The following is a 22,308-nucleotide window of genomic DNA, read 5'->3' as shown; positions in this document are numbered from 1 at the left end:
GTCAACTAAAATAAGTGTGTTTAAAGTCATTTCTGCCTGAAACGGGTCAAAATTGAAGCTTTTGAGTAAGCAAAACTCTGTAAAAATGGCAATTTTGGTCACTGTGAGGGTTTAAAAAGTGGTTATTCAACATGAGGCCCGTTCCAATTGACATTTTGAATCATTTTTGGTACAGTCCAAAAAATAAATTTTCGGATGAAAAACGATGACTCCGGACCTGTCGACTGATCTCAAAATGGTCAATATGGATGAAATTTCAACATTTATTCTTTTGACTCTAAATGACTGTTGGATGTGAATTATGACTTTGTCAACTAAAATAAGTGTGTTTAAAGTCATTTCTGTGCCTGAAACGGGTCAAAATTGAAGCTTTTGAGTAAGCAAAACTCTGTAAAAATGGCAATTTTGGTAACTGTGAGGGTTTAAAAAGTGGTTATTCAACATGATGCACGATCCAATTGACATTCTGAATCATTTTTGGTACAGTCCAAAAAATCAATTTTCGGATGAAAAACGATGACTCCGGACCTGTCGAACGATCTCAAAATGGTCAATATGGATGAAATTTCAACATTTATTCTTTTGACTCTAAATGACTGTTGGATGTGAATTATGACTTTGTCAACTAAAATAAGTGTGTTTAAAGTCATTTCTGTGCCTGAAACGGGTCAAAATTGAAGCTTTTGAGTAAGCAAAACTCTGTAAAAATGGCAATTTTGGTCACTGTGAGGGTTTAAAAAGTGGTTATTCAACATGATGCACGATCCAATTGAAATTTTGAATCATTTTTGGTACAGTCCAAAAAATCAATTTTCGGATGAAAAACGATGACTCCGGACCTGTCGAACGATCCCAAAATAGTCTATAATGATGAAATTTTAACATTTAATCTTTTGACTCTAAATGACTGTTGGATGTGAATTATGACTTTGTCAACTAAAATAAGTGTGTTTAAAGTCATTTCTGTGCCTGAAACGGGTCAAAATTGAAGCTTTTGAGTAAGCAAAACTCTGTAAAAATGGCAATTTTGGTCACTGTGAGGGTTTAAAAAGTGGTTATTCAACATGAGGCACAATCCAATTGACATTTTGAATCATTTTTGGTACAGTCCAAAAAATCAATTTTTGGATGAAAAACGATGACTCCGGACCTGTCGAACGATCCCAAAATGGTCAATATGGATGAAATTTCAACATTTAATCTTTTGACTCTAAATGACTGTTGGATGTGAATTATGAATTTGTCAACTAAAATAAGTGTGTTTAAAGTCATTTCTGTGCCTGAAACGGGTCAAAATTGAAGCTTTTGAGTAAGCAAAACTCTCTAAAAATGGCAATTTTGGTCATTGTGAGGGTTTAAAAAGTGGTTATTCAACATGAGGCACGATCCATTTGACATTTTGAATCATTTTTGGTACAGTCCAAAAAATCAATTTTTCGATGAAAAACGATGACTCGGGACCTGTCGAACGATCCCAAAATGGTCCATAATGATGAAATTTTAACATTTAATCTTTTGACTCTAAATGACTGTTGGATGTGAATTATGACTTTGTCAACTAGAATAAGTGTGTTTAAAGTCATTTCTGTGCCTGAAACGGGTCAAAATGGAAGCTTTTGAGTAAGCAAAACTCTGTAAAAATGGCAATTTTGGTCACTGTGAGGGTTTAAACAGTGGTTATTCAACATGAGGCATGATCCAATTGACATTTTGAATCATTTTTGGTACAGTCCAAAAAATCAATTTTCGGATGAAAAACGATGACTCCGGACCTGTCGAACGATCCCCAAATGGTCTATAATGATGAAATTTTAACATTTAATCTTTTGACTCTAAATGATTGTTGGATGTGAATTATGACTTTGTCAACTAAAATAAGTGTGTTTAAAGTCATTTCTGTGCCTGAAACGGGTCAAAATTGAAGCTTTTGAGTAAGCAAAACTCTGTAAAAATGGCAATTTTGGTCACTGTGAGGGTTTAAACAGTGGTTATTCAACATGAGGCATGATCCAATTGACATTTTGAATCATTTTTGGTACAGTCCAAATAATCAATTTTCGGATGAAAAACGATGACTCCGGACCTGTCGAACGATCCCCAAATGGTCTATAATGATGAAATTTTAACATTTAATCTTTTGACTCTAAATGACTGTTGGATGTGAATTATGACTTTGTCAACTAAAATAAGTGTGTTTAAAGTCATTTCTGTGCCTGAAACTGGTCAAAATTGAAGCTTTTGAGTAAGCAAAACTCTGTAAAAATGGCAATTTTGGTCACTGTGAGGGTTTAAAAAGTGGTTATTCAACATGATGCACGATCCAATTGACATTTTGAATCATTTTTGGTACAGTCCAAAAAATCAATTTTCGGATGAAAAACGATGACTCCGGAACTGTCGAACGATCCCAAAATAGTCTATAATGATGAAATTTTAACATTTAATCTTTTGACTCTAAATGACTGTTGGATGTGAATTATGACTTTGTCAACTAAAATAAGTGTGTTTAAAGTCATTTCTGTGCCTGAAACGGGTCAAAATTGAAGCTTTTGAGTAAGCAAAACTCTGTAAAAATGGCAATTTTGGTCACTGTGAGGGTTTAAACAGTGGTTATTCAACATGAGGCATGATCCAATTGACATTTTGAATAATTTTTGGTACAGTCCAAATAATCAATTTTCGGATGAAAAACGATGACTCCGGACCTGTCGAACGATCCCCAAATGGTCTATAATGATGAAATTTTAACATTTAATCTTTTGACTCTAAATGACTGTTGGATGTGAATTATGACTTTGTCAACTAAAATAAGTGTGTTTAAAGTCATTTCTGCCTGAAACGGGTCAAAATTGAAGCTTTTGAGTAAGCAAAACTCTGTAAAAATGGCAATTTTGGTCACTGTGAGGGTTTAAAAAGTGGTTATTCAACATGAGGCCCGTTCCAATTGACATTTTGAATCATTTTTGGTACAGTCCAAAAAATCAATTTTCGGATGAAAAACGATGACTCCGGACCTGTCGACTGATCTCAAAATGGTCAATATGGATGAAATTTCAACATTTATTCTTTTGACTCTAAATGACTGTTGGATGTGAATTATGACTTTGTCAACTAAAATAAGTGTGTTTAAAGTCATTTCTGTGCCTGAAACGGGTCAAAATTGAAGCTTTTGAGTAAGCAAAACTCTGTAAAAATGGCAATTTTGGTAACTGTGAGGGTTTAAAAAGTGGTTATTCAACATGATGCACGATCCAATTGACATTCTGAATCATTTTTGGTACAGTCCAAAAAATCAATTTTCGGATGAAAAACGATGACTCCGGACCTGTCGAACGATCTCAAAATGGTCAATATGGATGAAATTTCAACATTTATTCTTTTGACTCTAAATGACTGTTGGATGTGAATTATGACTTTGTCAACTAAAATAAGTGTGTTTAAAGTCATTTCTGTGCCTGAAACGGGTCAAAATTGAAGCTTTTGAGTAAGCAAAACTCTGTAAAAATGGCAATTTTGGTCACTGTGAGGGTTTAAAAAGTGGTTATTCAACATGAGGCATGATCCAATTGACATTTTGAATCATTTTTGGTACAGTCCAAAAAATCAATTTTCGGATGAAAAACGATGACTCCGGACCTGTCGAACGTTCCCAAAATGGTCCATAATGATGAAATTTCAACATTTAATCTTTTGACTCTAAATGACTGTTGGATGTAAATTATGACTTTGTCAACTAAAACAAGTGTGTTTAAAGTCATTTCTGTGCCTGAAACGGGTCAAAATTGAAGCTTTTGAGTAAGCAAAACTCTGTAAAAATGGCGATTTTGGTCACTGTGAGGGTTTAAAAAGTGGTTATTCAACATGATGCACGATCCAATTGAAATTTTGAATCATTTTTGGTACAGTCCAAAAAATCAATTTTCGGATGAAAAACGATGACTCCGGACCTGTTGAACGATCCCAAAATAGTCTATAATGATGAAATTTTAACATTTAATCTTTTGACTCTAAATGACTGTTGGATGTGAATTATGACTTTGTCAACTAAAATAAGTGTGTTTAAAGTCATTTCTGTGCCTGAAACGGGTCAAAAATGAAGCTTTTGAGTAAGCAAAACTCTGAAAAAATGGCAATTTTGGTCACTGTGAGGGTTTAAACAGTGGTTATTCAACATGAGGCATGATCCAATTGACATTTTGAATCATTTTTGGTACAGTCCAAATAATCAATTTTCGGATGAAAAACGATGACTCCGGACCTGTCGAACGATCCCCAAATGGTCTATAATGATGAAATTTTAACATTTAATCTTTTGACTCTAAATGACTGTTGGATGTGAATTATGACTTTGTCAACTAAAATAAGTGTGTTTAAAGTCATTTCTGCCTGAAACGGGTCAAAATTGAAGCTTTTGAGTAAGCAAAACTCTGTAAAAATGGCAATTTTGGTCACTGTGAGGGTTTAAAAAGTGGTTATTCAACATGAGGCCCGTTCCAATTGACATTTTGAATCATTTTTGGTACAGTCCAAAAAATCAATTTTCGGATGAAAAACGATGACTCCGGACCTGTCGACTGATCTCAAAATGGTCAATATGGATGAAATTTCAACATTTATTCTTTTGACTCTAAATGACTGTTGGATGTGAATTATGACTTTGTCAACTAAAATAAGTGTGTTTAAAGTCATTTCTGTGCCTGAAACGGGTCAAAATTGAAGCTTTTGAGTAAGCAAAACTCTGTAAAAATGGCAATTTTGGTAACTGTGAGGGTTTAAAAAGTGGTTATTCAACATGATGCACGATCCAATTGACATTCTGAATCATTTTTGGTACAGTCTAAAAAATCAATTTTCGGATGAAAAACGATGACTCCGGACCTGTCGAACGATCTCAAAATGGTCAATATGGATGAAATTTCAACATTTATTCTTTTGACTCTAAATGACTGTTGGATGTGAATTATGACTTTGTCAACTAAAATAAGTGTGTTTAAAGTCATTTCTGTGCCTGAAACGGGTCAAAATTGAAGCTTTTGAGTAAGCAAAACTCTGTAAAAATGGCAATTTTGGTCACTGTGAGGGTTTAAAAAGTGGTTTTCAACATGAGGCATGATCCAATTGACATTTTGAATCATTTTTGGTACAGTCCAAAAAATCAATTTTCGGATGAAAAACGATGACTCCGGACCTGTCGAACGTTCCCAAAATGGTCCATAATGATGAAATTTCAACATTTAATCTTTTGACTCTAAATGACTGTTGGATGTAAATTATGACTTTGTCAACTAAAACAAGTGTGTTTAAAGTCATTTCTGTGCCTGAAACGGGTCAAAATTGAAGCTTTTGAGTAAGCAAAACTCTGTAAAAATGGCGATTTTGGTCACTGTGAGGGTTTAAAAAGTGGTTATTCAACATGATGCACGATCCAATTGAAATTTTGAATCATTTTTGGTACAGTCCAAAAAATCAATTTTCGGATGAAAAACGATGACTCCGGACCTGTCGAACGTTCCCAAAATGGTCCATAATGATGAAATTTCAACATTTAATCTTTTGACTCTAAATGACTGTTGGATGTAAATTATGACTTTGTCAACTAAAACAAGTGTGTTTAAAGTCATTTCTGTGCCTGAAACGGGTCAAAATTGAAGCTTTTGAGTAAGCAAAACTCTGTAAAAATGGCGATTTTGGTCACTGTGAGGGTTTAAAAAGTGGTTATTCAACATGATGCACGATCCAATTGAAATTTTGAATCATTTTTGGTACAGTCCAAAAAATCAATTTTCGGATGAAAAACGATGACTCGGGACCTGTCGAACGATCCCAAAATAGTCTATAATGATGAAATTTTAACATTTAATCTTTTGACTCTAAATGACTGTTGGATGTGAATTATGACTTTGTCATCTAAAATAAGTGTGTTTAAAGTCATTTCTGTGCCTGAAACGGGTCAAAATTGAAGCTTTTGAGTAAGCAAAACTCTGTAAAAATGGCAATTTTGGTCACTGTGAGGGTTTAAAAAGTGGTTATTCAACATGATGCACGATCCAATTGACATTTTGAATCATTTTTGGTACAGTCCAAAAAATAAATTTTCGGATGAAAAACGATGACTCCGGAACTGTCGAACGATCCCAAAATAGTCTATAATGATGAAATTTTAACATTTAATCTTTTGACTCTAAATGACTGTTGGATGTGAATTATGACTTTGTCAACTAAAATAAGTGTGTTTAAAGTCATTTCTGTGCCTGAAACGGGTCAAAATTGAAGCTTTTGAGTAAGCAAAACTCTGTAAAAATGGCAATTTTGGTCACTGTGAGGGTTTAAACAGTGGTTATTCAACATGAGGCATGATCCAATTGACATTTTGAATCATTTTTGGTACAGTCCAAATAATCAATTTTCGGATGAAAAACGATGACTCCGGACCTGTCGAACGATCCCCAAATGGTCTATAATGATGAAATTTTAACATTTAATCTTTTGACTCTAAATGACTGTTGGATGTGAATTATGACTTTGTCAACTAAAATAAGTGTGTTTAAAGTCATTTCTGCCTGAAACGGGTCAAAATTGAAGCTTTTGAGTAAGCAAAACTCTGTAAAAATGGCAATTTTGGTCACTGTGAGGGTTTAAAAAGTGGTTATTCAACATGAGGCCCGTTCCAATTGACATTTTGAATCATTTTTGGTACAGTCCAAAAAATAAATTTTCGGATGAAAAACGATGACTCCGGACCTGTCGACTGATCTCAAAATGGTCAATATGGATGAAATTTCAACATTTATTCTTTTGACTCTAAATGACTGTTGGATGTGAATTATGACTTTGTCAACTAAAATAAGTGTGTTTAAAGTCATTTCTGTGCCTGAAACGGGTCAAAATTGAAGCTTTTGAGTAAGCAAAACTCTGTAAAAATGGCAATTTTGGTAACTGTGAGGGTTTAAAAAGTGGTTATTCAACATGATGCACGATCCAATTGACATTCTGAATCATTTTTGGTACAGTCCAAAAAATCAATTTTCGGATGAAAAACGATGACTCCGGACCTGTCGAACGATCTCAAAATGGTCAATATGGATGAAATTTCAACATTTATTCTTTTGACTCTAAATGACTGTTGGATGTGAATTATGACTTTGTCAACTAAAATAAGTGTGTTTAAAGTCATTTCTGTGCCTGAAACGGGTCAAAATTGAAGCTTTTGAGTAAGCAAAACTCTGTAAAAATGGCAATTTTGGTCACTGTGAGGGTTTAAAAAGTGGTTATTCAACATGATGCACGATCCAATTGAAATTTTGAATCATTTTTGGTACAGTCCAAAAAATCAATTTTCGGATGAAAAACGATGACTCCGGACCTGTCGAACGATCCCAAAATAGTCTATAATGATGAAATTTTAACATTTAATCTTTTGACTCTAAATGACTGTTGGATGTGAATTATGACTTTGTCAACTAAAATAAGTGTGTTTAAAGTCATTTCTGTGCCTGAAACGGGTCAAAATTGAAGCTTTTGAGTAAGCAAAACTCTGTAAAAATGGCAATTTTGGTCACTGTGAGGGTTTAAAAAGTGGTTATTCAACATGAGGCACAATCCAATTGACATTTTGAATCATTTTTGGTACAGTCCAAAAAATCAATTTTTGGATGAAAAACGATGACTCCGGACCTGTCGAACGATCCCAAAATGGTCAATATGGATGAAATTTCAACATTTAATCTTTTGACTCTAAATGACTGTTGGATGTGAATTATGAATTTGTCAACTAAAATAAGTGTGTTTAAAGTCATTTCTGTGCCTGAAACGGGTCAAAATTGAAGCTTTTGAGTAAGCAAAACTCTCTAAAAATGGCAATTTTGGTCATTGTGAGGGTTTAAAAAGTGGTTATTCAACATGAGGCACGATCCATTTGACATTTTGAATCATTTTTGGTACAGTCCAAAAAATCAATTTTTCGATGAAAAACGATGACTCGGGACCTGTCGAACGATCCCAAAATGGTCCATAATGATGAAATTTTAACATTTAATCTTTTGACTCTAAATGACTGTTGGATGTGAATTATGACTTTGTCAACTAGAATAAGTGTGTTTAAAGTCATTTCTGTGCCTGAAACGGGTCAAAATGGAAGCTTTTGAGTAAGCAAAACTCTGTAAAAATGGCAATTTTGGTCACTGTGAGGGTTTAAACAGTGGTTATTCAACATGAGGCATGATCCAATTGACATTTTGAATCATTTTTGGTACAGTCCAAAAAATCAATTTTCGGATGAAAAACGATGACTCCGGACCTGTCGAACGATCCCCAAATGGTCTATAATGATGAAATTTTAACATTTAATCTTTTGACTCTAAATGATTGTTGGATGTGAATTATGACTTTGTCAACTAAAATAAGTGTGTTTAAAGTCATTTCTGTGCCTGAAACGGGTCAAAATTGAAGCTTTTGAGTAAGCAAAACTCTGTAAAAATGGCAATTTTGGTCACTGTGAGGGTTTAAACAGTGGTTATTCAACATGAGGCATGATCCAATTGACATTTTGAATCATTTTTGGTACAGTCCAAATAATCAATTTTCGGATGAAAAACGATGACTCCGGACCTGTCGAACGATCCCCAAATGGTCTATAATGATGAAATTTTAACATTTAATCTTTTGACTCTAAATGACTGTTGGATGTGAATTATGACTTTGTCAACTAAAATAAGTGTGTTTAAAGTCATTTCTGTGCCTGAAACTGGTCAAAATTGAAGCTTTTGAGTAAGCAAAACTCTGTAAAAATGGCAATTTTGGTCACTGTGAGGGTTTAAAAAGTGGTTATTCAACATGATGCACGATCCAATTGACATTTTGAATCATTTTTGGTACAGTCCAAAAAATCAATTTTCGGATGAAAAACGATGACTCCGGAACTGTCGAACGATCCCAAAATAGTCTATAATGATGAAATTTTAACATTTAATCTTTTGACTCTAAATGACTGTTGGATGTGAATTATGACTTTGTCAACTAAAATAAGTGTGTTTAAAGTCATTTCTGTGCCTGAAACGGGTCAAAATTGAAGCTTTTGAGTAAGCAAAACTCTGTAAAAATGGCAATTTTGGTCACTGTGAGGGTTTAAACAGTGGTTATTCAACATGAGGCATGATCCAATTGACATTTTGAATAATTTTTGGTACAGTCCAAATAATCAATTTTCGGATGAAAAACGATGACTCCGGACCTGTCGAACGATCCCCAAATGGTCTATAATGATGAAATTTTAACATTTAATCTTTTGACTCTAAATGACTGTTGGATGTGAATTATGACTTTGTCAACTAAAATAAGTGTGTTTAAAGTCATTTCTGCCTGAAACGGGTCAAAATTGAAGCTTTTGAGTAAGCAAAACTCTGTAAAAATGGCAATTTTGGTCACTGTGAGGGTTTAAAAAGTGGTTATTCAACATGAGGCCCGTTCCAATTGACATTTTGAATCATTTTTGGTACAGTCCAAAAAATCAATTTTCGGATGAAAAACGATGACTCCGGACCTGTCGACTGATCTCAAAATGGTCAATATGGATGAAATTTCAACATTTATTCTTTTGACTCTAAATGACTGTTGGATGTGAATTATGACTTTGTCAACTAAAATAAGTGTGTTTAAAGTCATTTCTGTGCCTGAAACGGGTCAAAATTGAAGCTTTTGAGTAAGCAAAACTCTGTAAAAATGGCAATTTTGGTAACTGTGAGGGTTTAAAAAGTGGTTATTCAACATGATGCACGATCCAATTGACATTCTGAATCATTTTTGGTACAGTCCAAAAAATCAATTTTCGGATGAAAAACGATGACTCCGGACCTGTCGAACGATCTCAAAATGGTCAATATGGATGAAATTTCAACATTTATTCTTTTGACTCTAAATGACTGTTGGATGTGAATTATGACTTTGTCAACTAAAATAAGTGTGTTTAAAGTCATTTCTGTGCCTGAAACGGGTCAAAATTGAAGCTTTTGAGTAAGCAAAACTCTGTAAAAATGGCAATTTTGGTCACTGTGAGGGTTTAAAAAGTGGTTATTCAACATGAGGCATGATCCAATTGACATTTTGAATCATTTTTGGTACAGTCCAAAAAATCAATTTTCGGATGAAAAACGATGACTCCGGACCTGTCGAACGTTCCCAAAATGGTCCATAATGATGAAATTTCAACATTTAATCTTTTGACTCTAAATGACTGTTGGATGTAAATTATGACTTTGTCAACTAAAACAAGTGTGTTTAAAGTCATTTCTGTGCCTGAAACGGGTCAAAATTGAAGCTTTTGAGTAAGCAAAACTCTGTAAAAATGGCGATTTTGGTCACTGTGAGGGTTTAAAAAGTGGTTATTCAACATGATGCACGATCCAATTGAAATTTTGAATCATTTTTGGTACAGTCCAAAAAATCAATTTTCGGATGAAAAACGATGACTCCGGACCTGTTGAACGATCCCAAAATAGTCTATAATGATGAAATTTTAACATTTAATCTTTTGACTCTAAATGACTGTTGGATGTGAATTATGACTTTGTCAACTAAAATAAGTGTGTTTAAAGTCATTTCTGTGCCTGAAACGGGTCAAAAATGAAGCTTTTGAGTAAGCAAAACTCTGAAAAAATGGCAATTTTGGTCACTGTGAGGGTTTAAACAGTGGTTATTCAACATGAGGCATGATCCAATTGACATTTTGAATCATTTTTGGTACAGTCCAAATAATCAATTTTCGGATGAAAAACGATGACTCCGGACCTGTCGAACGATCCCCAAATGGTCTATAATGATGAAATTTTAACATTTAATCTTTTGACTCTAAATGACTGTTGGATGTGAATTATGACTTTGTCAACTAAAATAAGTGTGTTTAAAGTCATTTCTGCCTGAAACGGGTCAAAATTGAAGCTTTTGAGTAAGCAAAACTCTGTAAAAATGGCAATTTTGGTCACTGTGAGGGTTTAAAAAGTGGTTATTCAACATGAGGCCCGTTCCAATTGACATTTTGAATCATTTTTGGTACAGTCCAAAAAATCAATTTTCGGATGAAAAACGATGACTCCGGACCTGTCGACTGATCTCAAAATGGTCAATATGGATGAAATTTCAACATTTATTCTTTTGACTCTAAATGACTGTTGGATGTGAATTATGACTTTGTCAACTAAAATAAGTGTGTTTAAAGTCATTTCTGTGCCTGAAACGGGTCAAAATTGAAGCTTTTGAGTAAGCAAAACTCTGTAAAAATGGCAATTTTGGTAACTGTGAGGGTTTAAAAAGTGGTTATTCAACATGATGCACGATCCAATTGACATTCTGAATCATTTTTGGTACAGTCTAAAAAATCAATTTTCGGATGAAAAACGATGACTCCGGACCTGTCGAACGATCTCAAAATGGTCAATATGGATGAAATTTCAACATTTATTCTTTTGACTCTAAATGACTGTTGGATGTGAATTATGACTTTGTCAACTAAAATAAGTGTGTTTAAAGTCATTTCTGTGCCTGAAACGGGTCAAAATTGAAGCTTTTGAGTAAGCAAAACTCTGTAAAAATGGCAATTTTGGTCACTGTGAGGGTTTAAAAAGTGGTTTTCAACATGAGGCATGATCCAATTGACATTTTGAATCATTTTTGGTACAGTCCAAAAAATCAATTTTCGGATGAAAAACGATGACTCCGGACCTGTCGAACGTTCCCAAAATGGTCCATAATGATGAAATTTCAACATTTAATCTTTTGACTCTAAATGACTGTTGGATGTAAATTATGACTTTGTCAACTAAAACAAGTGTGTTTAAAGTCATTTCTGTGCCTGAAACGGGTCAAAATTGAAGCTTTTGAGTAAGCAAAACTCTGTAAAAATGGCGATTTTGGTCACTGTGAGGGTTTAAAAAGTGGTTATTCAACATGATGCACGATCCAATTGAAATTTTGAATCATTTTTGGTACAGTCCAAAAAATCAATTTTCGGATGAAAAACGATGACTCCGGACCTGTCGAACGTTCCCAAAATGGTCCATAATGATGAAATTTCAACATTTAATCTTTTGACTCTAAATGACTGTTGGATGTAAATTATGACTTTGTCAACTAAAACAAGTGTGTTTAAAGTCATTTCTGTGCCTGAAACGGGTCAAAATTGAAGCTTTTGAGTAAGCAAAACTCTGTAAAAATGGCGATTTTGGTCACTGTGAGGGTTTAAAAAGTGGTTATTCAACATGATGCACGATCCAATTGAAATTTTGAATCATTTTTGGTACAGTCCAAAAAATCAATTTTCGGATGAAAAACGATGACTCGGGACCTGTCGAACGATCCCAAAATAGTCTATAATGATGAAATTTTAACATTTAATCTTTTGACTCTAAATGACTGTTGGATGTGAATTATGACTTTGTCATCTAAAATAAGTGTGTTTAAAGTCATTTCTGTGCCTGAAACGGGTCAAAATTGAAGCTTTTGAGTAAGCAAAACTCTGTAAAAATGGCAATTTTGGTCACTGTGAGGGTTTAAAAAGTGGTTATTCAACATGAGGCACAATCCAATTGACATTTTGAATCATTTTTGGTACAGTCCAAAAATTCAATTTTCGGATGAAAAACGATGACTCCGGACCAGTCGAACGATCCCAAAATGGTCAATATGGATGAAATTTCAACATTTAATCTTTTGACTCTAAATGACTGTTGGATGTGAATTATGAATTTGTCAACTAAAATAAGTGTGTTTAAAGTCATTTCTGTGCCTGAAACGGGTCAAAATTGAACCTTTTGAGTAAGCAAAACTCTGTAAAAATGGCAATTTTGGTCACTGTGAGGGTTTAAAAAGTGGTTATTCAACATGAGGCACAATCCAATTGACATTTTGAATCATTTTTGGTACAGTCCAAAAAATCAATTTTCGGATGAAAAACGATAACTCCGGACCTGTCGAACGATCCCAAAATAGTCTATAATGATGAAATTTTAACATTTAATCTTTTGACTCTAAATGACTGTTGGATGTGAATTATGACTTTGTCAACTAAAATAAGTGTGTTTAAAGTCATTTCTGTGCCTGAAACGGGTCAAAATTGAAGCTTTTGAGTAAGCAAAACTCTGTAAAAATGGCAATTTTGGTCACTGTGAGGGTTTAAACAGTGGTTTTCAACATGAGGCATGATCCAATTGACATTTTGAATCATTTTTGGTACAGTCCAAATAATCAATTTTCGGATGAAAAACGATGACTCCGGACCTGTCGAACGATCCCCAAATGGTCTATAATGATGAAATTTTAACATTTAATCTTTTGACTCTAAATGACTGTTGGATGTGAATTATGACTTTGTCAACTAAAATAAGTGTGTTTAAAGTCATTTCTGCCTGAAACGGGTCAAAATTGAAGCTTTTGAGTAAGCAAAACTCTGTAAAAATGGCAATTTTGGTCACTGTGAGGGTTTAAAAAGTGGTTATTCAACATGAGGCCCGTTCCAATTGACATTTTGAATCATTTTTGGTACAGTCCAAAAAATCAATTTTCGGATGAAAAACGATGACTCCGGACCTGTCGACTGATCTCAAAATGGTCAATATGGATGAAATTTCAACATTTATTCTTTTGACTCTAAATGACTGTTGGATGTGAATTATGACTTTGTCAACTAAAATAAGTGTGTTTAAAGTCATTTCTGTGCCTGAAACGGGTCAAAATTGAAGCTTTTGAGTAAGCAAAACTCTGTAAAAATGGCAATTTTGGTAACTGTGAGGGTTTAAAAAGTGGTTATTCAACATGATGCACGATCCAATTGACATTCTGAATCATTTTTGGTACAGTCCAAAAAATCAATTTTCGGATGAAAAACGATGACTCCGGACCTGTCGAACGATCTCAAAATGGTCAATATGGATGAAATTTCAACATTTATTCTTTTGACTCTAAATGACTGTTGGATGTGAATTATGACTTTGTCAACTAAAATAAGTGTGTTTAAAGTCATTTCTGTGCCTGAAACGGGTCAAAATTGAAGCTTTTGAGTAAGCAAAACTCTGTAAAAATGGCAATTTTGGTCACTGTGAGGGTTTAAAAAGTGGTTATTCAACATGATGCACGATCCAATTGAAATTTTGAATCATTTTTGGTACAGTCCAAAAAATCAATTTTCGGATGAAAAACGATGACTCCGGACCTGTCGAACGATCCCAAAATAGTCTATAATGATGAAATTTTAACATTTAATCTTTTGACTCTAAATGACTGTTGGATGTGAATTATGACTTTGTCAACTAAAATAAGTGTGTTTAAAGTCATTTCTGTGCCTGAAACGGGTCAAAATTGAAGCTTTTGAGTAAGCAAAACTCTGTAAAAATGGCAATTTTGGTCACTGTGAGGGTTTAAAAAGTGGTTATTCAACATGAGGCACAATCCAATTGACATTTTGAATCATTTTTGGTACAGTCCAAAAAATCAATTTTCGGATGAAAAACGATGACTCCGGACCTGTCGAACGATCCCAAAATGGTCAATATGGATGAAATTTCAACATTTAATCTTTTGACTCTAAATGACTGTTGGATGTGAATTATGAATTTGTCAACTAAAATAAGTGTGTTTAAAGTCATTTCTGTGCCTGAAACGGGTCAAAATTGAAGCTTTTGAGTAAGCAAAACTCTCTAAAAATGGCAATTTTGGTCATTGTGAGGGTTTAAAAAGTGGTTATTCAACATGAGGCACGATCCATTTGACATTTTGAATCATTTTTGGTACAGTCCAAAAAATCAATTTTTCGATGAAAAACGATGACTCGGGACCTGTCGAACGATCCCAAAATGGTCCATAATGATGAAATTTTAACATTTAATCTTTTGACTCTAAATGACTGTTGGATGTGAATTATGACTTTGTCAACTAGAATAAGTGTGTTTAAAGTCATTTCTGTGCCTGAAACGGGTCAAAATGGAAGCTTTTGAGTAAGCAAAACTCTGTAAAAATGGCAATTTTGGTCACTGTGAGGGTTTAAACAGTGGTTATTCAACATGAGGCATGATCCAATTGACATTTTGAATCATTTTTGGTACAGTCCAAAAAATCAATTTTCGGATGAAAAACGATGACTCCGGACCTGTCGAACGATCCCCAAATGGTCTATAATGATGACATTTTAACATTTAATCTTTTGACTCTAAATGATTGTTGGATGTGAATTATGACTTCGTCAACTAAAATAAGTGTGTTTAAAGTCATTTCTGTGCCTGAAACGGGTCAAAATTGAAGCTTTTGAGTAAGCAAAACTCTGTAAAAATGGCAATTTTGGTCACTGTGAGGGTTTAAACAGTGGTTATTCAACATGAGGCATGATCCAATTGACATTTTGAATCATTTTTGGTACAGTCCAAATAATCAATTTTCGGATGAAAAACGATGACTCCGGACCTGTCGAACGATCCCCAAATGGTCTATAATGATGAAATTTTAACATTTAATCTTTTGACTCTAAATGACTGTTGGATGTGAATTATGACTTTGTCAACTAAAATAAGTGTGTTTAAAGTCATTTCTGTGCCTGAAACGGGTCAAAATTGAAGCTTTTGAGTAAGCAAAACTCTGTAAAAATGGCAATTTTGGTCACTGTGAGGGTTTAAAAAGTGGTTATTCAACATGATGCACGATCCAATTGACATTTTGAATCATTTTTGGTACAGTCCAAAAAATAAATTTTCGGATGAAAAACGATGACTCCGGAACTGTCGAACGATCCCAAAATAGTCTATAATGATGAAATTTTAACATTTAATCTTTTGACTCTAAATGACTGTTGGATGTGAATTATGACTTTGTCAACTAAAATAAGTGTGTTTAAAGTCATTTCTGTGCCTGAAACGGGTCAAAATTGAAGCTTTTGAGTAAGCAAAACTCTGTAAAAATGGCAATTTTGGTCACTGTGAGGGTTTAAACAGTGGTTATTCAACATGAGGCATGATCCAATTGACATTTTGAATCATTTTTGGTACAGTCCAAATAATCAATTTTCGGATGAAAAACGATGACTCCGGACCTGTCGAACGATCCCCAAATGGTCTATAATGATGAAATTTTAACATTTAATCTTTTGACTCTAAATGACTGTTGGATGTGAATTATGACTTTGTCAACTAAAATAAGTGTGTTTAAAGTCATTTCTGCCTGAAACGGGTCAAAATTGAAGCTTTTGAGTAAGCAAAACTCTGTAAAAATGGCAATTTTGGTCACTGTGAGGGTTTAAAAAGTGGTTATTCAACATGAGGCCCGTTCCGATTGACATTTTGAATCATTTTTGGTACAGTCCAAAAAATCAATTTTCGGATGAAAAACGATGACTCCGGACCTGTCGACTGATCTCAAAATGGTCAATATGGATGAAATTTCAACATTTATTCTTTTGACTCTAAATGACTGTTGGATGTGAATTATGACTTTGTCAACTAAAATAAGTGTGTTTAAAGTCATTTCTGTGCCTGAAACGGGTCAAAATTGAAGCTTTTGAGTAAGCAAAACTCTGTAAAAATGGCAATTTTGGTAACTGTGAGGGTTTAAAAAGTGGTTATTCAACATGATGCACGATCCAATTGACATTCTGAATCATTTTTGGTACAGTCCAAAAAATCAATTTTCGGATGAAAAACGATGACTCCGGACCTGTCGAACGATCTCAAAATGGTCAATATGGATGAAATTTCAACATTTATTCTTTTGACTCTAAATGACTGTTGGATGTGAATTATGACTTTGTCAACTAAAATAAGTGTGTTTAAAGTCATTTCTGTGCCTGAAACGGGTCAAAATTGAAGCTTTTGAGTAAGCAAAACTCTGTAAAAATGGCAATTTTGGTCACTGTGAGGGTTTAAAAAGTGGTTATTCAACATGATGCACGATCCAATTGAAATTTTGAATCATTTTTGGTACAGTCCAAAAAATCAATTTTCGGATGAAAAACGATGACTCCGGACCTGTCGAACGATCCCAAAATAGTCTATAATGATGAAATTTTAACATTTAATCTTTTGACTCTAAATGACTGTTGGATGTGAATTATGACTTTGTCAACTAAAATAAGTGTGTTTAAAGTCATTTCTGTGCCTGAAACGGGTCAAAATTGAAGCTTTTGAGTAAGCAAAACTCTGTAAAAATGGCAATTTTGGTCACTGTGAGGGTTTAAAAAGTGGTTATTCAACATGAGGCACAATCCAATTGACATTTTGAATCATTTTTGGTACAGTCCAAAAAATCAATTTTTGGATGAAAAACGATGACTCCGGACCTGTCGAACGATCCCAAAATGGTCAATATGGATGAAATTTCAACATTTAATCTTTTGACTCTAAATGACTGTTGGATGTGAATTATGAATTTGTCAACTAAAATAAGTGTGTTTAAAGTCATTTCTGTGCCTGAAACGGGTCAAAATTGAAGCTTTTGAGTAAGCAAAACTCTCTAAAAATGGCAATTTTGGTCATTGTGAGGGTTTAAAAAGTGGTTATTCAACATGAGGCACGATCCATTTGACATTTTGAATCATTTTTGGTACAGTCCAAAAAATCAATTTTTCGATGAAAAACGATGACTCGGGACCTGTCGAACGATCCCAAAATGGTCCATAATGATGAAATTTTAACATTTAATCTTTTGACTCTAAATGACTGTTGGATGTGAATTATGACTTTGTCAACTAGAATAAGTGTGTTTAAAGTCATTTCTGTGCCTGAAACGGGTCAAAATGGAAGCTTTTGAGTAAGCAAAACTCTGTAAAAATGGCAATTTTGGTCACTGTGAGGGTTTAAACAGTGGTTATTCAACATGAGGCATGATCCAATTGACATTTTGAATCATTTTTGGTACAGTCCAAAAAATCAATTTTCGGATGAAAAACGATGACTCCGGACCTGTCGAACGATCCCCAAATGGTCTATAATGATGAAATTTTAACATTTAATCTTTTGACTCTAAATGATTGTTGGATGTGAATTATGACTTTGTCAACTAAAATAAGTGTGTTTAAAGTCATTTCTGTGCCTGAAACGGGTCAAAATTGAAGCTTTTGAGTAAGCAAAACTCTGTAAAAATGGCAATTTTGGTCACTGTGAGGGTTTAAACAGTGGTTATTCAACATGAGGCATGATCCAATTGACATTTTGAATCATTTTTGGTACAGTCCAAATAATCAATTTTCGGATGAAAAACGATGACTCCGGACCTGTCGAACGATCCCCAAATGGTCTATAATGATGAAATTTTAACATTTAATCTTTTGACTCTAAATGACTGTTGGATGTGAATTATGACTTTGTCAATTAAAATAAGTGTGTTTAAAGTCATTTCTGTGCCTGAAACGGGTCAAAATTGAAGCTTTTGAGTAAGCAAAACTCTGTAAAAATGGCAATTTTGGTCACTGTGAGGGTTTAAAAAGTGGTTATTCAACATGATGCACGATCCAATTGACATTTTGAATCATTTTTGGTACAGTCCAAAAAATCAATTTTCGGATGAAAAACGATGACTCCGGAACTGTCGAACGATCCCAAAATAGTCTATAATGATGAAATTTTAACATTTAATCTTTTGACTCTAAATGACTGTTGGATGTGAATTATGACTTTGTCAACTAAAATAAGTGTGTTTAAAGTCATTTCTGTGCCTGAAACGGGTCAAAATTGAAGCTTTTGAGTAAGCAAAACTCTGTAAAAATGGCAATTTTGGTCACTGTGAGGGTTTAAACAGTGGTTATTCAACATGAGGCATGATCCAATTGACATTTTGAATAATTTTTGGTACAGTCCAAATAATCAATTTTCGGATGAAAAACGATGACTCCGGACCTGTCGAACGATCCCCAAATGGTCTATAATGATGAAATTTTAACATTTAATCTTTTGACTCTAAATGACTGTTGGATGTGAATTATGACTTTGTCAACTAAAATAAGTGTGTTTAAAGTCATTTCTGCCTGAAACGGGTCAAAATTGAAGCTTTTGAGTAAGCAAAACTCTGTAAAAATGGCAATTTTGGTCACTGTGAGGGTTTAAAAAGTGGTTATTCAACATGAGGCCCGTTCCAATTGACATTTTGAATCATTTTTGGTACAGTCCAAAAAATCAATTTTCGGATGAAAAACGATGACTCCGGACCTGTCGACTGATCTCAAAATGGTCAATATGGATGAAATTTCAACATTTATTCTTTTGACTCTAAATGACTGTTGGATGTGAATTATGACTTTGTCAACTAAAATAAGTGTGTTTAAAGTCATTTCTGTGCCTGAAACGGGTCAAAATTGAAGCTTTTGAGTAAGCAAAACTCTGTAAAAATGGCAATTTTGGTAACTGTGAGGGTTTAAAAAGTGGTTATTCAACATGATGCACGATCCAATTGACATTCTGAATCATTTTTGGTACAGTCCAAAAAATCAATTTTCGGATGAAAAACGATGACTCCGGACCTGTCGAACGATCTCAAAATGGTCAATATGGATGAAATTTCAACATTTATTCTTTTGACTCTAAATGACTGTTGGATGTGAATTATGACTTTGTCAACTAAAATAAGTGTGTTTAAAGTCATTTCTGTGCCTGAAACGGGTCAAAATTGAAGCTTTTGAGTAAGCAAAACTCTGTAAAAATGGCAATTTTGGTCACTGTGAGGGTTTAAAAAGTGGTTATTCAACATGAGGCATGATCCAATTGACATTTTGAATCATTTTTGGTACAGTCCAAAAAATCAATTTTCGGATGAAAAACGATGACTCCGGACCTGTCGAACGTTCCCAAAATGGTCCATAATGATGAAATTTCAACATTTAATCTTTTGACTCTAAATGACTGTTGGATGTAAATTATGACTTTGTCAACTAAAACAAGTGTGTTTAAAGTCATTTCTGTGCCTGAAACGGGTCAAAATTGAAGCTTTTGAGTAAGCAAAACTCTGTAAAAATGGCGATTTTGGTCACTGTGAGGGTTTAAAAAGTGGTTATTCAACATGATGCACGATCCAATTGAAATTTTGAATCATTTTTGGTACAGTCCAAAAAATCAATTTTCGGATGAAAAACGATGACTCCGGACCTGTCGAACGATCCCAAAATAGTCTATAATGATGAAATTTTAACATTTAATCTTTTGACTCTAAATGACTGTTGGATGTGAATTATGACTTTGTCAACTAAAATAAGTGTGTTTAAAGTCATTTCTGTGCCTGAAACGGGTCAAAAATGAAGCTTTTGAGTAAGCAAAACTCTGAAAAAATGGCAATTTTGGTCACTGTGAGGGTTTAAACAGTGGTTATTCAACATGAGGCATGATCCAATTGACATTTTGAATCATTTTTGGTACAGTCCAAATAATCAATTTTCGGATGAAAAACGATGACTCCGGACCTGTCGAACGATCCCCAAATGGTCTATAATGATGAAATTTTAACATTTAATCTTTTGACTCTAAATGACTGTTGGATGTGAATTATGACTTTGTCAACTAAAATAAGTGTGTTTAAAGTCATTTCTGCCTGAAACGGGTCAAAATTGAAGCTTTTGAGTAAGCAAAACTCTGTAAAAATGGCAATTTTGGTCACTGTGAGGGTTTAAAAAGTGGTTATTCAACATGAGGCCCGTTCCAATTGACATTTTGAATCATTTTTGGTACAGTCCAAAAAATCAATTTTCGGATGAAAAACGATGACTCCGGACCTGTCGACTGATCTCAAAATGGTCAATATGGATGAAATTTCAACATTTATTCTTTTGACTCTAAATGACTGTTGGATGTGAATTATGACTTTGTCAACTAAAATAAGTGTGTTTAAAGTCATTTCTGTGCCTGAAACGGGTCAAAATTGAAGCTTTTGAGTAAGCAAAACTCTGTAAAAATGGCAATTTTGGTAACTGTGAGGGTTTAAAAAGTGGTTATTCAACATGATGCACGATCCAATTGACATTCTGAATCATTTTTGGTACAGTCTAAAAAATCAATTTTCGGATGAAAAACGATGACTCCGGACCTGTCGAACGATCTCAAAATGGTCAATATGGATGAAATTTCAACATTTATTCTTTTGACTCTAAATGACTGTTGGATGTGAATTATGACTTTGTCAACTAAAATAAGTGAGTTTAAAGTCATTTCTGTGCCTGAAACGGGTCAAAATTGAAGCTTTTGAGTAAGCAAAACTCTGTAAAAATGGCAATTTTGGTCACTGTGAGGGTTTAAAAAGTGGTTATTCAACATGAGGCATGATCCAATTGACATTTTGAATCATTTTTGGTACAGTCCAAAAAATCAATTTTCGGATGAAAAACGATGACTCCGGACCTGTCGAACGTTCCCAAAATGGTCCATAATGATGAAATTTCAACATTTAATCTTTTGACTCTAAATGACTGTTGGATGTAAATTATGACTTTGTCAACTAAAACAAGTGTGTTTAAAGTCATTTCTGTGCCTGAAACGGGTCAAAATTGAAGCTTTTGAGTAAGCAAAACTCTGTAAAAATGGCGATTTTGGTCACTGTGAGGGTTTAAAAAGTGGTTATTCAACATGATGCACGATCCAATTGAAATTTTGAATCATTTTTGGTACAGTCCAAAAAATCAATTTTCGGATGAAAAACGATGACTCCGGACCTGTCGAACGATCCCAAAATAGTCTATAATGATGAAATTTTAACATTTAATCTTTTGACTCTAAATGACTGTTGGATGTGAATTATGACTTTGTCATCTAAAATAAGTGTGTTTAAAGTCATTTCTGTGCCTGAAACTGGTCAAAATTGAAGCTTTTGAGTAAGCAAAACTCTGTAAAAATGGCAATTTTGGTCACTGTGAGGGTTTAAAAAGTGGTTATTCAACATGAGGCATGATCCAATTGACATTTTGAATCATTTTTGGTACAGTCCAAAAAATCAATTTTCGGATGAAAAACGATGACTCCGGACCTGTCGAACGTTCCCAAAATGGTCCATAATGATGAAATTTCAACATTTAATCTTTTGACTCTAAATGACTGTTGGATGTAAATTATGACTTTGTCAACTAAAACAAGTGTGTTTAAAGTCATTTCTGTGCCTGAAACGGGTCAAAATTGAAGCATTTGAGTAAGCAAAACTCTGTAAAAATGGCGATTTTGGTCACTGTGAGGGTTTAAAAAGTGGTTATTCAACATGATGCACGATCCAATTGAAATTTTGAATCATTTTTGGTACAGTCCAAAAAATCAATTTTCGGATGAAAAACGATGACTCGGGACCTGTCGAACGATCCCAAAATAGTCTATAATG

The sequence above is a fragment of the Lissotriton vulgaris genome, chromosome 3_1, assembly GCF_964263255.1.
Source record: "Lissotriton vulgaris chromosome 3_1, aLisVul1.2, whole genome shotgun sequence".
NCBI lineage: Eukaryota > Metazoa > Chordata > Amphibia > Caudata > Salamandridae > Lissotriton > Lissotriton vulgaris.
Note: the sequence above shows the minus strand (reverse complement) of the source record.